Source organism: Neolamprologus brichardi, chromosome 7 (assembly GCF_056152115.1).
Source record: "Neolamprologus brichardi isolate AB-2024 chromosome 7, ASM5615211v1, whole genome shotgun sequence".
NCBI classification, from domain to species: domain Eukaryota; kingdom Metazoa; phylum Chordata; class Actinopteri; order Cichliformes; family Cichlidae; genus Neolamprologus; species Neolamprologus brichardi.
Genome location: NC_142110.1, coordinates 6,550,345 through 6,567,719, shown reverse-complemented (window position 1 = coordinate 6,567,719; position 17,375 = coordinate 6,550,345).

Sequence of the window (17,375 nt, the reverse complement as noted above, 5' to 3'; positions counted from 1 at the left end):
CTTCCTTCTGAGGGGCTTTGTTTCACACGCAAACAGTGGCAGTGGCCCCAACTCGTCCGGCCAAGCGCTGCATCCAAACTGGCAGGAGCAAGAAAAGGAGGGGGGGGGATTCAGATGAGAGGGGGTGCAAGGGTATAGCAAGAGGGGAGTGCAGTGGGCATGTCCAGAATGCCAGTTCTTTCAGGCCACTGATGTCATGCCTGTGCCCACCGTGGGAGAGCAGCGGAGGGACCAAGGCGCCCCTTTCTCTTGCCCCCCTCCACAGTCTCTTTTTCCAGGATGAATGAATCTTTCAGAAGCAGCAGCTCATTGTGTCCCATAATCGACGGCGATTATCCCAATTTTATGCAGCCTTCCCAGTGCGAGGAGGTTCCCTGAGCGCTGGCATTGAGGGCTGCTGCGATGCTGCAAGGACCACGAGGGGTTGTCCTGGCAACACTCTGTGGTTTAGAGAAGAGGATGAAGGGGAAGGAGGAAGCTCACAGCCACACACATACATAGCATACAAACACACAGCCTGCACAAACACCCTATAAAGAGAATGTATGGCTCAAAAGATTGAAGTTTTATCTTTATCTCATAAAAGAAAATTCATTCAAATTCATGCATTCAAAAAAAAATGTAAACAAACTTCATGAGGCGTTTTGTGCTGCTTCATAATTTTTGAGCTACTGTGGTAAGTGTGGACATATGGTGGCAGTCATAAAATATGTCTAGAAGTTTGCTACTGGTCAAATTCAGGCTGTTATCATCCATGTGATAGGACAGACGGCCCATTATACACGTTTCCCACTGGTCTCTCGAGGAGCCCGATCCCCGTTCTCTTGATTGGTGCATCACAATATGTTGTGATATAAAGGCAACTGGAGCAGGGCCAGGCTCCGGATATATCTGCCCCCTTTGGGCCTCACAGTCACTTGCATTACAGTGGGAAGAAATGAGCTCACACATACTGGCTGCCTAGGAGCTGTGACCACCACCAGCCCCTCAAAAGGAAGCTCTCAGCAAACACTCCAGGTTGTGCTGTGCATAAGAAGAGGGAGATCATTTCCAGGACTCTAAAGAAAAAGAGGCTTTATCACACTGCACCTCTAGATTATGCATCCCTACATGGTTGGGATTAATATGTTTAGGGACAGGTATCGATAGAGATGTCCACAAAGGGAAAAGTAATCAAGTGGACGTTCCAATAAAACAATACTGATGCAAAACTGCATGTGTTAAATATCAAATCCCAAATCACAACTGACACTGTGCTTTCCTTCCACAGACAGTATGCATTTCTCCAACAAATAAACATTTTTAAAGATTATGTATTTTCTGCATAATATCTTTATACATTGTCTTTTCACATATTTGTGTCTCAGCTGTTTCTGAATGTTGTTCTCCAAAGCATGCTACACCTCTGACATTCCCATTTTAGTGTTGGTGATGCTAAATTTTCTCAATTCAGTTAATTTAAGAGAGTAGGTGTGCAGTCACTCAGTGAGACACTTAAAAAGTTGTGTTAGGCTTATTCAAAGTTAACCCTGCAGTGAGCTTATAGTCACAAGAAAGGTAAATGTATGTGAACATGAATAAAATATATTTATGCTGAAATTCATCAAAGTCACTAATCACTAACTGGAAAGCAGGTGACGTGTTCTAAAGGAAATTCTGAGGTAACTTTTCTGCAATTGTGAAGTTTTATTCACAGTCAAATAAGAGAAAGGCAACAGAAATTTAAAGTGTGTTGTTATCAATATAGTGCTGCAGATCTGGTGACAATAACAGGGGTATCCTTAAAAACATATGGGCATCCTGCCTTTGTAGGCCTAAGCACTGGTATTCAGTACCACGGTCAGTGACCCAGCCTCCGGTCTTAGCACAGATCTCCCAAATACTGACAGACTACCGTGTACTTACCACAGCTGACCCTGAGATTGTCACATACTGAAACTATAAGGAGCTCAAAAAAGTCATACTTGTCATAATTGTACCAATTTTTTTTACATGAATTCACCGACTGTCAGTTTTGTCTTTCAGGGCCTCCAACAAATACAGTGATGACTATTCTCTTCAATGAATGTCCTTCCTGAGAGATACAATTCTCAATTTCTTGTATTCAACAGCTGTAAGACAGATTTTCTCTTTTCAAATTTCCCATTTTTCTCATTATATTTTAAAATCACAGTGTATCGCCATCTTGGCATTGCATAAAGGAGCACTCCCTAAGGTTTCCTTTTGTTTAGCACAACTCTGTGTCCATAATGAGGCAGTCATTAGAGAGTCTCTGAGAATCCCGAAGCTTGTGTTGGAGTCTCTATAGATCGCACATGTGAAAAAGTCCCACTGTAATTAAGTCCTAACGGCCCATTATGCAGGATCATGGTTGTCACAGGAATGAATGAGGTGACTTCAATTCATCTGGATAATATCTGACAGGGAATTTATCTATTGATGGTATCTATTTCACCACAACCTCTTTACTGCTGGAGCTACAGGACACGTAGTGACACCCCAGAGTATGTTGGATTATTTTTATTATTTAAAAAGGCCAAACATCAAACAGCTATTCTCAAACCTCTCACATTCATAACCCAAGTCTCAGTTTTTATGACTCACATTCTTCTTAGACTCTTAACTGTGAACATTTCAGCTATGTAGTGACCGCTCCTTCAGTACCAGCTATCCAACTCACCAACTCTTTTCACCTGAGATGCTCTCACTCTACCGCTCCAAACCTCCCTGGCAGATGATGGGTTACACACATTTCCCGCCTCCTAAGAGTGTTTCTGTGTTTATGCTGTATATGAAGTGAGGCTACAGCACTATCATTAGCAGAGGCGCATCTGTTTAACAGAACATCCCATTTTTCAACACGCAGCTTTTCATGCCGTTGGTCCGATCCCCACCGGAGCTCATTAAATGAGCCAGTAAGGCAGGACAACCCCACCCCCTACTACAAACACCACTATAATATACCCGCTACATGGCTGAGAGGCAGATGAAAGGGAAGAGGGGAGGGGTTAAATGGCAAGAATGCCACATCGAGATGGATCCATAACAATGCAGTGGGGGAAGGGCGAGGGAACGGGGGGCGTCACTGATGGAGGTAAGGATGGAGACAAAGGAATGGCAAGCGAATAAGAAAACAGCAAAGGTGAAGGGGAGAGTAATCACTTGAAGAGCAGCATGTCTCCACATTTACTGTAGGCAAGGGGCTTTTTTGTTAGCACGTTATCTGTGGACACATGACGAGCTGACATCTGTGTTAGGCAGCTGGCCCTGTGAAATTGGATTACTGCGCAAATCATGTTTCATACATCACTAGACTCACCTGACACACTCTGAAATTGAAATGAATTAAAATGACAGGATGCACTTAAAATTGTTTTTGAATATGGAATCCCATTGTCAACAATGAAAACGTCTGCTGGTCGTGTTCCATGAATCAAAGGCTGGGTGAGGGGGGTTAAAGTCCGGGTCTGGATTTGCCAATAAGAGGACAAAGGAGGATGGATGTTCTCTCACTAATTAAACAGTGCAGCCTATAGGGACTGAGCATAGGCTGAAACAGTAGCCATTACCCTGATTTCCCCACACCACCCTGCAGCGTTGCCTGAAAGGGCATGCCTGCACACATACAGCTCATTACATCATCCAGCTCAGCCAAGATACCACGTGCACATTTTGTACCTACGCTAGCATATGACTCAGTCCTAAAGACAAATATTTTGTGTCGATTTTTATATGTTATATAAATTCATTTAAATAAGAAGCAAAGTCTGGTTAAAGTGTTACAAGTCTATATTAAATTTTGCTTAAAAACAGCACGGAAATCATTTTAACCTCTAACAGTAAGATAATAATACCGCAGGTATTGAAACCAGTGCCTAGTATCTGTGCAACCAAATGAAATGCTTGTACTTCTTGGATATGTGCCATATGTTATCTGCATATAAAACTTGAAATAGATGTATGTACACATGGCCATTCTATGTTTGTGTGTGTCCTGAAGAAAATGGACATCATCAGGGACACAATATGGAAGCGTATCAGGAGAGCAGGGAAGTGTGACCGAGCTGTCAGCTGCTCACTTTCAGTGTCTCAGCGTATATCTGTTTTTCTGTTCTCTGTCTCTACCTAAGTTTCTCTCGTCTTTTCTTCCTCACACACATACAAGATACTGATACAGTACGGGATATTTTCAGCCAAGGCAGAATATCTTGAGCTTTTTTTGGTCCTGATTCCATGAACTGGAGTATTTTAGGTCTTTTTTGAAATAAACAGAATTTTACAAATTTACAATTACTAAAGATAAAGAAGCTCTTTACTATCGCTATTCTTTCAGAGCCATGTCTTTGAATCTGAAAAGCAGGAGCTAGCTGTTGCTTACTACTAACACTTTTTACACGTGAAGCCACATGGAGTCTCCTGCTACTCTTTGGTTCATCTTTTTTCCTTTAAAGTCATGCACACTTTGTCAAACTTATGTAAATATTTCTTCAGTCGCAGGCAGCAAAGGAATGCCGTAGAGGGTGAGCACTCTCTCATAGACTTTTTCCACAACCTAATTATTGAAGCCAGCATATAGTGGCAGTCAATCATTATCATGAATATCAGGCAAAATAATTTTCAGCAATTTTCCACTGTCATAAATCCCACGTGCATAAAAATCGTAGCCTGCGAGAAGATTGTAAACTTGCTTTGGATTTCAGGACGAGGAAACAAGGATTCCCAAAGATGTCAGTGGGAATGTACCAACAGGTCTGTGTAATCCATAAATGTTACATGGTAGACGTTGATTTCAGGGTATATGTCTAGATATCTAGAAGACTGGATAGATAGATAGATAGATAGATAGATAGATAGATAGATAGATAGATAGATAGATAGATAGATAGATAGATAGATAGATAGATAGATAGATAGATAGATAGATAGATAGATAGATAGATAGAGCTCCTAATTAACCAGTGCATAATGTGGTGAGCCAAACGCTGCTAACAAAACCCTCTCTGTGTTCATCGGCCATTGAGGCAATCCGCTCTTGGAACACGCCAACCCTACTAGAATAATGGGCCACTTTACAGGCCTCCAAGTTAGTTCACAGAATATAGAGCTGGGAAACCGCTCGCACAGGGTTCATGGGGAGGAGGGAAAACTTAATTGTTGCCTCCATTTTTGTTTTTTCATTCCCCCCCACCCCCCCCCACCCTCTCTTTCTCCTCTCTTAGTTCTGAAAAGGGGGCTGACAAACAGGCAATGAACACAATTGTTGTGTGTTCCGCTGGACAAGTGGGTGAGGTAAACAAAACTAGACTGTAGGGTCTATCGACTGGAGCTTGTCAAGATGGGATAGGCTGAGCAGTGGGGAGCAGCACACATGCAGAGGAGGGATTGGTCAGGGAGCTGTGTAAGTAGGAGGGGTGAGGGCCACTGCCAGGTCTGGGGGGGAGTTAGGTAGAAAGGGTGAGAGTAAAGGGTCCTGAGGGAATCAGGAGAGAGAGAGCAAAAAAAAGAAGGGGGGGGGGGGGGGTTCCGGAAGAATTGGGGGGCGGAGATGGGTGCCGAGGTTACTCTTCTAAGTGTGGGTATTGTATTTAGTGCTGAAGTTCTCATGCATGTCTTGCTTCAGCTCCCTAAAATGTCCGAAAGTGATGGAGCTCGCTGCGATTAAGTAGACAAGTAGCAGCTCTGCTTTGCGCTCCCACAGCTCAGGCTATTTACATACTCAAGAGGAACATTAATGCCAGTCGATCCCCCAAGGCTGAACAAAGAAGCACACAAACCTGCCTCTGAGGCCCATTACGCACTTAATTGAGGATTTGTGGAATAGTAAAAAGGGGCAAAAGAAGAGGAAGGTGGGTGAGACTGGGAGGGGTAGTGGGTGAAATGGGCAATTAGACAATTTCTTTGTTGTTTTTGTGTTATTTTTATGTTTTCCCCCTTTGTGTTTTGTAAGATTTGATTTCCAAAACATGGATTTCAAGTATCAAACGTAGAAATGATAGGTAGACAAATGTAAACAGCAAAAGGAGCATCCAGTGGGATACGAGAGACTTTTCCTAAACCTAAAGACAGGTTAAACAAAAACGTTTGTTATTAATGTATTTTAACAGTTCAAAGGCTCTTTGGCATATTTTTAGTTACACAGAACTATTTTTGAAAGTCTCAATCTACAGATTAATGGAATAGCTCTATTATTGTTATTGAAAGTTGAGCGTTTTTGCGATTGGATGCTACTTTCTGCAAAATGCAAAGGCATCTGACATCAAGTTAACAAAGCTGTTGTATAAACCAAAAGGAGCTCCATCTGATAATCAGTGTGAATCTGTCACGATAAATCACTGTTCAGATGAAGTCTTTTATTTGTTTTGAGCTCTAAATCTGCTTCAATTATGTTTCTTTTGTCGCCACACAATGGGATGATTGTTCATAGTGGCATGGTCTTTGGTGCCAGGAAGGGAAAAAAAGAAAGAAAATGAGACCCCCCTCTATCCTGCCTCTACTTCCCTTTACCAATCACTATTGGAGTAATTTTGTGACTCCCCCTGCTGACCTGAATTGCAGTGTAGCAGGTGCCAATGGGATGTGGGTGGTTTGAAGTTTTGCAAGGAGGAGGACAGTGGCATGAAGCGAGTGGGAGGGAGGAGGCCTTTGCTGTACCAGTAAATGCTGACTCAAACCTCATGCCCCCCCCCCCCCCCCCCCCCCGCTAGTATGGTGACCTCCAATATTAATTATGAGCGGTTATCTAATATGATGCAGAATATAGGTCAAAACAGGAATCGAAAACTGCAGATTTGCATATAATAGGCAGAGCAGATCAACTCAGTATGTGAGGGACACTTATCTGTATTTATGTAACTTTGTGATGGCACTGGCAGGCTTTCAGTACGCATCCTGGATAATCTAACAATAACTTCTGACCCATGTCTACCAGATGGGACCAAACCCAGAATTCAGAGAGTTTAGTAATGGGCGACAGGGCCAAGAACATTGCACAGCAAAGCACTAAATTACACTAGAAGGCTAAAAAGACATCTAATTACATGATATAATTTTTTTTATTTCACAATAGTGTAGCAATGAGGCAATGTACCAGCCTGCAAAGCACAAAAAAAGTACATACAGTAGCACCATTTTACTTTGTTGCTGTTTGTGAGTAGCCTATAGAGCACCTTTCCAGCACATATACAGAGGCCTTACGCTGTGATGGCAGAAATTCCAACAATACTGTACAATTGATTTTACTATATTTAAATAAATGTAAACTTTTTTCACTGTATTGTTTTTGTATGATGGAGTTAATGTGTCTTTCTTTACCTCATTAAGGAGAATTCTAGTCCAGCGGTACAAAATATTATTCTGAGACAAATTTTACATTACATGAGATAAACTGTAAACTTAAATGGCACCACGTGGGTGGTTTTGCTTCTTCCCCTGCACATCATCAGAGATTAATTGGGCAGTTTATATTGGTGTCTTATTGCAAAAATGAAGAAGTGCCTCATTCGTGGCCAGCAGAGATCTATCATTTTGCCGCCCAGCAGCAGTCCCGCTAGTGAATGCCTATGATTCTGTTCCTGTGCAGTCATACAGAAGTGAAGGGAGCTGGGCTCTTTGTTTGGTCATCCCATGGGAAAGGCTTAACTGTCCAGCTCTCTGAGAACCAAAACATTGGTTCTATAGGCAGAACTACAAGAGGGAAAGGAAAAAAAACAGATGATGAATCATCTTCTTCCCCATATTGGGAAGATTCACAGCTGTGATAGAGTCGCAAGAAAAAAACAAATCACGATTCAAAGCCCAGAGAGAAAAGTTGGCAAACAAATACAGTAAAATCGAGTAAAAAAATGAAATTGGGTGATACTACTACTTTTGAAGGACTGGAATAAAAGCAATAGCTAGAGAAAGAAAAGGGGGAGTGCTGAATGAGTGTAAAAAGAGAGATAGAGAGATAGAGATAGACAAGTACGGGTGGTAAAGAGTGAAAAGAGGAGCTGGATGGCACTTTGGCAGCTTCTGAATGTTCCCAGGAGGATTACTCAAGCACTAGATGCCACAGACTGCCAGCGAGACCACAGAGAAGCTGGGTGAATGGAGACACACAACCACACATGGACACAGGTACACATCTCTGTGGATGTCCTCCTGCTGTGGACTGGTCTCTAGTTCACCTGTTTCCTCTCTTTCTTTTTTCGTCATCTACAATCAGTTTTCCTTCATTCTTCCACATTTCATCCCATTCTCAATCACACTTGTTCTCAGTGTCTTCAATCAAGCCTTTCCAAACAGATAAGAGAACAGGTCTGACTTGCCCAGCCCCAGACAGGTAACATGGGCCCCATCTTCTAAGTGCTTCTGGAGCTCTTTGAATTCTGCGTACATGGGCAGGATTCGCTTTTCAGAGAAAAATGGATCTCGTCTCAAGGAGAGGAAACAACCTCACCTTCTCCCTTGCTCACCCACTCCATCATTTATCAATTTAAAAGCAAAGACTTCTATATATTGCTCTCTGTCCTTCCCAGCATTTTATCTTTCTATTACTCCCACATGTTAACTCTCTCACACTCTACCTCACACTTCTCACAGTGTAAAACCTCAGTTTGTCTGGCAAAAACTAAAGTGCTTTGGATTTCAGTGGGTGATTTTTCACCTGTTTGTTTGTTTGTTTGTTTTTGTTTGTTTTTATTTATTCCACCACTTAGCTTGAATTTTCTTTGAATCAGTTCATGTCTAAATACTGCTGACTGCTTAGTTGGTCCACTGTTCCCAGTCAACTGAGTACATTAAAAAAAATCTATCTACTGGATTCCTTCTCTAATAATTCTGAAGCACAACAGATCTTTATCAAGTTTCAAAACTATTGAGACTGATTTGTGGAATTTAATTTGCACTAAAGAGGATAGTCACTGAAGAAGATATCAGTCAATCGACACATGGATTTTTTTGACAAGGCGCCATGATTTGCCTTCAGCCGGTTTCTCCACAACAATGTGAGCGTGTATGTGCATGTGAGTGTTAACCTAAACATCTGTCCTGCCCTGAGGGCAGTGAATGTTGTCTTCACTAATTAAAGTAGCATCTTGACAGATGTTAAGGATAAGAGCTTCTGCAAAATATACTTTTGACTTGTTTCACTTCTAGAGCAAGATTGGCCATGCTGCAGGATCGTTTGATGTGCATGTGCGTGTCTGTACTGCGTGTTTTTTGTGTGTGCGTGCACATGCATGACCACTGGCAACTCCTTTGTTACATGTTTTGAGCTTCCAAACTTCCAAGAGTTAAAACATATTTTAAACATATTTATAAAATACATTTTTGATAGTCATTGCAAAATTGTCCTTTTCAACAGTGTTACTTTGACCATTTCTATAAGCTGAAAAGCACAGAAAGAGAGAAAATTCATTTTCCTGTCTTGTAACAAAAAATCATAAACACCCTAGAAATAATTAGTTTTTGATCCTAATTAATTCCTAACAAATGCAGGAAAGGAAGATTCAAAATTGAACTGACAGATACGGTGCCTACAAAAACGTGTTATTAATTTCTTCTGTATAAGTGGGTGCTAAATTTATGCATCATACAAACATTGATGTGAATGCAAATTTTCATTTATGTGAAATGCTATGGCTGCACTTCACAGTGTGAAACCGCATGACATGATAAAGACATATGCTTGCAAATATAAATGATCCACCCTCCCCCAGCTGCATGTGTGGATTTGCCTTGAATGTGTGTCAGGTTCAGTCATGTAAGGCAGAAAAATGCCACAGTGCAATAGTTTGCCAATATGGATCAGCTGCATGAACAGTTGCTTTACAGATTCTTGTAGCAATTACAATGAAGGTCAAGGCCTCAGCGATCATGTCTCCTCATGGTACAGCCAGTTCCTCTCACAAGGCCCACCGATGGAAGAAAACATGCCCATTAAACCCAAACATATAGACTTATCTGCACTCAGGCGAAGCGCCAAACCCTGTCTAGGTTTGATCAACATCCTTTTGACAGAAGCATCCATAAACAACTCTGTAACCATTTTCAAGACCATCCAAGACTAATGCAGAAGGCGATCAACTGAGAGTGCCAAGAGAATTGGTTTCCATGGTGACATTGATGGTGCGATTGGAAAACTGTGTGTTTGTGTGTGCTCACACCCCAACGCCCATGTGCATTCCTTTTAATATCAAAAGGAAGAGTGCTGCAAGGATTGGTTTCAGATGGGGTGGCGTTTGTAGCCAAAGGTAAGAAGGGGGAAAGGGGTGGGAGGCGACAGCTCGCTATAAGATATTTTCGGGTTTTTTGTTTTTTGTTTCTTTTTTTAAGGGAGGAGTTTATATATTACTCAACTGCATCTTGTAAATGCAAGAGGCTGCCGACACCTGACACCTCTACGAGGCTACGAATAGATTTTCCACAATAAAATACTTTATAAGAAGCTGCAACACAGGCTACAACTTGTTGGCTTTATCTTCAGAATCACTACACAGGCCACACAAGAAAAACAGGGTTTGTTCATTAGTACGCAGTTACACCTGGTGTCAAACCAAAATTTATAATGGAACTGTAAAAAACATGTCACAGCACCTATTTACAATAAAATCTACTTTTTCTTTGTGATTTGCGCTTAACCCATCTGAATTTCTCTAAACAATAATAAGATGGGAATCGTTCCGCGTTTGGATGAAGGAAAACAAGGACAGCCACCTTCACAGAGTCCTGCTTTTGGCTCAGCTGCCAGTTAATTAGAATAATTATTATTAGAATAATCACGGGCCATCCTCAGAATTGTGTCCAGAAATGTTAGGTATCAAAGTGTTGACCATCGCAAAGCCGGGTTTATTTTTAACCGTCCACTGTAATGTTTCTTTACGTCGTTTATCTACATCACGTCCAATCGACTTTCATTTAACATTTGCTATTTTCGCGATCCGAAGAGAAATATGAGCATATTTAGCCCTTTTCACTGCTGCAATTTAATCTGCAGCTCAAGCTTATTGTTGACGGTCGGCCTTGTGGGACTTTTCATTGTAGGTTGTCACTTTACCTTTGGAGTAGCTGCGATATGAATGTAAAAACAAACAAACAAACAAAAATGTTAATTAAAAGGGGGAGAGATGGAAATGTGTCAACCAATTAGCTTTTTGAAATGGTTTACCTACTAGCATGTATATCAGGTGCACCTATAATCGTTTCTCAAAGCAATTACTTATGTTTACCTGTAAGTTGTGGTGATGAACAACCAACTGGATGTGTCGCCAAAGAAAAGCCACTCACTCGTTAATAATCAACCTGTTTGTGTTTACGTATGCTATTTGCATGTTTAAAATAAATGCCAATCATTGTCTTACCTTTGCAGCAAATCGCGGCGAAAAAAAAGTTTTTGGTGCTGTCCCCGTACAGGACCTTATTTCATCAGCTTCAGAGAGGGTCTGCCACCGCGAGCTTCAGAGCGCACCGCGTTCCAAGACAGGAGCGCTTCACAGACCAAACAGGGATTTTCTGTTAGTAAAATCCGAGGAGCTCCGCAGCTCAACGATCCCACTGAATGAGCTCTGCCTCACCTCACTCTTCGGCGCTTTACTCCCCCACCCACCTCCACCCGTTTCCCCCCTCTTTGTTCCTTCTGCATGGGAATGCCAACTCTCGTTGGCTGAAGATGCAGCCTATACCGTACCCCTTTTTCTCTCCGTGTCTCCCTGTGACCCTCTCTACCCCACTCAGTCTCTAGTTTTCTTTCACGCGTATGCATAGGAGCACGCGCGCGATTTACCGGCAAGGACACGCAAAACCTTCCTCATAAGGACATTGGTTAAGTGAGCTAGATTTCCTTAAAGTGAAGCCCACTAATACCAACCTAACCTCAAAAAGTGTCCTAATTAAGTCATTCTTTGGTAGCCATAAGGTGTTCTGCGGATTTGTCTGATCTACACCAATGGCATTATTGGTGATGTAAGTTTTTATTACCTATTTTTACACAGGCTTGAGGTTATATTAGACCTGCACTACATTTTCTATTTTGTCGGTCTAACTTGCAGCATATTTATTAGATAAATGAAAGAAAAGTAAGTCTAAAGTAAGAAGAAGGTGTTATTAGTTAGTATTTAGCTTCATGTAAGATTCAAAGAATGACGCAGAGAATCTTCAGCCCAAAGCTAAAATTAAATTTAATATGGTAGTAGTATGAGAAAAAAAAGTATACAATCTTTACAATGGAGTACACAATGAACTCTGATTTTCTTTCTCTTGAAAATGACTGCAATGATCAATTGTTGGCAAAGAAGTAGTCCCTTAATTTTGAGTGGGATAATACATTTAAGATGACCCTGAAAAAAATACTGTCTTCATTCTGGTGATGGACATAAAGTAGTGTGTGTCATCTGGCTTCATGGATAGGTAAATCTGGGTATCATCTGCATAGAAGGGAAGATGTATATTTTGCCTTCATACTGCCTGTATTATATCCTGTTCATAGCCTGTACATAGCTTGTACTCACTACAGCCTGTACATACTTATAGTTATAGCATATTCATAACATACTTCATACGGTGTACATTATAACATACCGTAATAGACCCATTTCTGTAATATACTTACATATCTATATTATTGCTAATATATATTGTAATATATCTATATCATGGCTAAAGCACTTCTGGATGGATGCAAACTGCATTTTGTTGCCCTGTACCTGTGACATGTGCAATGACAATAAAGTTGAATTCTATTCTATTCTAATGTAAATAGAACTGGTTCTAGCACAGAACCCTGTGGAACTCCATAATGAGCCTTAGCATATGAGAAAGACTCACCATTTGCATGAACATATTTGAGTCTCAGATATAATTCAAACCACTGCAATGTAATACCTTTAATATCTATGGTATGCTCTAATGGTTGTAAGAAAAAATCACGATCAACAGTATTGAATGCTGTGCTGAGGTCTAGCAGGATAAACACAAAGATAAGAGGACATACGAATACCATTTGTGACCTTCACTAACATTGTTTCTATACTGAGATGACCTGATTGATCTGCTTTAAAGCCCACAAAGGTGTCAAGTTTCCAATTATTCATGAACCATTCCAGTTTGGGCACAGTGTTGTAAAAGTGATATCTCCCACACTGATTTTCAATACTAAAATAAACCTCTTAAAATGAAAGTTACAACATAGCTAAAGAAGTTAAATAACTTATGTCAGACATAACCCAGACAGCATAAACAATTCTACCTTTCTAAATGTTTTGATTATGCAAGGTGGCGTGAGACCTTTTTCTGAAAGGAATAAAGAGTTAAAATGTCAGAAATGCTAAAATAAAATTCTCCTATTGATTCTATTGAAAGACAAGACATTAAAGAAATATAAAGTAAGTAGGTCAATATTTTACTTTCACAAGGCATCGTGACACATCCTTAATTTAATATTTTTGCCTCAGTGTAGTCTATAAAGACGTATAGTTACAGTGTTCCAGACCATGGGCTATTAACGGTTCTGTGGGACTGTCAAACAGCAACCTTTCTCACTTTGGAATTTAAAAACAGATTTTTCTTAAACTCTGTCTTTCTCTTTATTTATCAAGATTTCTTGCTTTCATGTACAATTTTTGGGGGGTTTTTTGGTTAGATTTTTTTTTCTTTGCTCAGCTTCAACAGGACTCTATGAGAGAAGGCTTTTCACCCCTGCATAGGTGTGGCATGCCTGAACGAGTACGAGTAGCATTTTTCAAACATGATGGCAAAAACTGGCTTTGTAACAAGTTCGTTTTCAAAGCCAATGAACTTTTAAAATTCACTGGCTACAAAATACCATTGAGATGAGTTTGCGATCAATGGACTGATCTTTAAAGAGTGGGATTTGACTCATGAGAGTGCTGTTTGCATGCTGTTTCCTGTCAGTTCAAAGCCCTTGAAATCCATAAACCCCCTTTAAGCTGATCTGTTAGGGAATACTCTAGTTTGAGTGGGGACATAGTGATGAAGCAGTGCTTAAGGTTACTGTTTCTCTGACAGCATGTGATAGATCACACTGAATTATCATTGAAGTTACTGTACATTTAGATAAATATGGTCCTAGCATTTAAAGCTTATTAACCTCTTAAGCCCCAATGCCCCCTGATACGGGGGCGAAAGGCAGGAGATCAGTTAGGCTTGAGGCTTAAGAAGTTAAGCAACAAATAAGTGCATGTGGTGTAATGCAAGCAAAATCCCAAACGCAGAGTGCTGACCAAGCATTGTCAGGTATGAGGGGTTGGTGGAGCACTTTTTCAACTGATTTGATATTACACTTCTGCACACATGACTCAATACAATGATTGCATGTTTTCAGCTGAGGGATCCTTTTGGTATGTATCCAGCAGCCCACTAGCTCGGAAACAGAAAGGCATTTGTTTGAGCAGCACTAATTAGTCTCTACAAATTCTATTTGCAGCTTTGCCACCATGGATGTGGAAAAGTAAAGACTAATTGAATGGAAATAACAGAAATACATTTTTGATTTTTAACACAGGTAGTCTTAATTTTAATGTTTCACTTTTCACATCTTCAAATTGAAACGTGTAGGGCAAACTGAAGATCAAAAGGAGGGATCTGCTGGAAAATTCAACATAAACCAGAAAAGCATTAAAGTTACACCAAGACTGTATCAGTATTATCTCTTCTATTGTGTAGATATAAAAAAGAGAGAGCAGACAAGAAAAGAAAATGTGTCTGGGGTGTCTGATGAGCAGCACTGCTGACAGGAACAGAATGAGCAGTATGGACAGGGTAATAGCTTTGAGAAAAATAATAAGAAGCGTGTCTCTTTGGGAGAGCCATTGATGATACTGACAATCGAGGGGCTTACTGCAAGAAACTCACCAATCTTTCACAAATGCATCATGTAGATTATGTGCAATATGGTATTCTTCCTTTTGAAATTAGCCCCACTTCTACTAGCTCTGGGCTCTTGGTTTCTAGGATTTATTTGAGTTATACCTGTGTAATGTAGGAAGGCATGACAGTGCACAGAGTAAAGGATTCCTGGCTTAAACTCACTGGCCAGCTAATGCCCTTCTGTGTGGCATTGCCAGTTATCTCCAGGTAGTCAAGGTTTCTCCTATAGTCAAAGATATGCATGTCAGGTTAACATGTCCATAGGTGTGATTGTGAGTGCAATATACCTTATAGAAAACAAACAAACTCAAAGACTTACTCAGCATTAGGAATGGCCCAAAAATTGATTATTGAGTCATATTTGGTATGGTTATCTTTTTTCTTGACACAGCCTAAACTCTCTCAAGCAGGCTTTTTTGTACTTCCTTAAAGTATATGAATAGTTTCCAAGTCTTTTAAAGAGACAGCCTTTTTGCTGACTTTTTTTCCGTTCTCTGTCAAGATGAAAACATGCTGCTTCAATAATGTACTATTGAAAAGGTTCCTAACTCAAGGAATGAACCAATGTTGCTTCAGCCAAATCTATGAAAAGTGCTAATGATGACACAATTAGTCCAACATAAAATATTATTTTTGCATGAGTGATGTGATTCCTAATAATCTATTATTTGAAAACTTAGCATATCTCAGGATGGAGTACTGTTGTGTCCTTAAAATCTTAAAGGAAAGTGGACGAGAGCTTGGAATTAAATAATTTTCCTTTGAATGTCTCTTGTCCTCTCAGCCTTCCCACCCTGTCCTTTTAACTTGTCTCAGTCTGGGTCTTACATTAAGAATTTCTTAAGCTGCTTGGTTTTCACGTACAGATATTTCTGCACAAATCTGTTACCCAAGATTACTCGACTGCGACTTCAGTGTGACCTCAAGGAATGACATATTAGCTAGTTTATGGAACAGTTTAAGTAATTTATTTTTATTTATTTGAATCATACTTTAAACACAATGATTTGTTAACTACCCTGTACACAGTATTGTATTGACTATTTAGGCTGAAGCTGAAATAAGATTTGATAGAGATAGCATGGTAGGTTGTGAAGTGCAACATTGAGTCAATAAGACAAGTAAGCGCAATTCAGCTTTCCATGTTTATGCATCTATTATTGTTACAGATACAATAATCAAAAACACAGAAGTTCAATGTTTGCACTGGTTGACATGTAACTGTTGTAGTGTGTGGACACTGCAGTTTAGACTGAGTGAATCATAAATACAGGTGGAAATTACGGTTTAATTAATAATAGTGTAACATTAGCAAGATTTGTTTTAAACATTGACAAACCATTTTCAAATTTACCTTTAGTACCAGCAAATAGGCTTTATGACTGAGAGCTAGGGAGGTCTATGAGAAAAATGTGAGGAGCAAAGCTTGAACTGTAAATGCAGAAGACATTTCTGGACATTACAGAAGAAGTCCCATTTTGTTATGACAACAATGCTAACAGTGGAGTATGTGGGCATCCTTTTCAGCTCAAAGGCTTCCTCTCATGCTGAGAAGCAAGCACAGAAAGCTCATCAGCCTAACTGGGAAACTGGATCAACACCTAAACATTTTCTTTAAGTCTGGTGTTAAGTATTTTACCCCTCCGGCTCTCCGGTGTAAACTATTTTCTCATGGTAGCATTTTCTCATCATTATCCCAGTACTTTGTTCAGAGCTACACCTCTGTTCCCAGGCCAGTCAGCTTATGGTTTAACGTTGCCTGTGTCTCTATTGATGATGCCCTGTGAGCTTACAAGGGCCTGTGAACAGACGGTCTCCCAGCACAAGTGGATAGGACTGTCCTCTGGGAAACATGGGACTATTGCTAAGCTGTTGTTCAGCTTTGGTAAATGGTTGAAGAGAAGACAGAAAGTCTTTGATAGAAGATGTTCCTGTGAAGAGAAAAAGGGGAATTCCACCAGTTCGGCATTCCAGTTGTGACCTTGCATTATTAATATCTCCTGTTGAACTGTAAAAGGCCAAATCGTTTTTGAACTGTAATAAGTAGATGTTATACTAAACACAAACGTGTTTGCTAAAACATTATATTGGGTGGAATGACACAAAGCAATTGCGGCCAGCTGGAAATGAAAGCTCAGGTCATTTTTGTCTATGTGGTAAGACTGCAGTGTTTCACCAGCTTCACTGTGTGCATAAATGGAATAAAACTACAGTAATGCATTGCTTACTGTCCCGTTTTGTAACTCATTATAAGCTGCAGGTCTTTAGTCTATGCAAACTCACTTGGAAGTTGTATAATGGAGAAAAGTCACAATGGAGGTAATTGATTTGGGAAATGATCTGTGAATAACTTGCTATGTTTATGGTTGTGAAAACGGTGCTGCTCTGACCCGGATTCATTCCATTGTGTGCTTCATGAAGCAAATATAAGGTCCTTTTTCAATGTACCCGAATCTGTCTACGGAATATATTTGTCATAAAGACTTTTACACCGTGTGAAAGGATAAGAATGA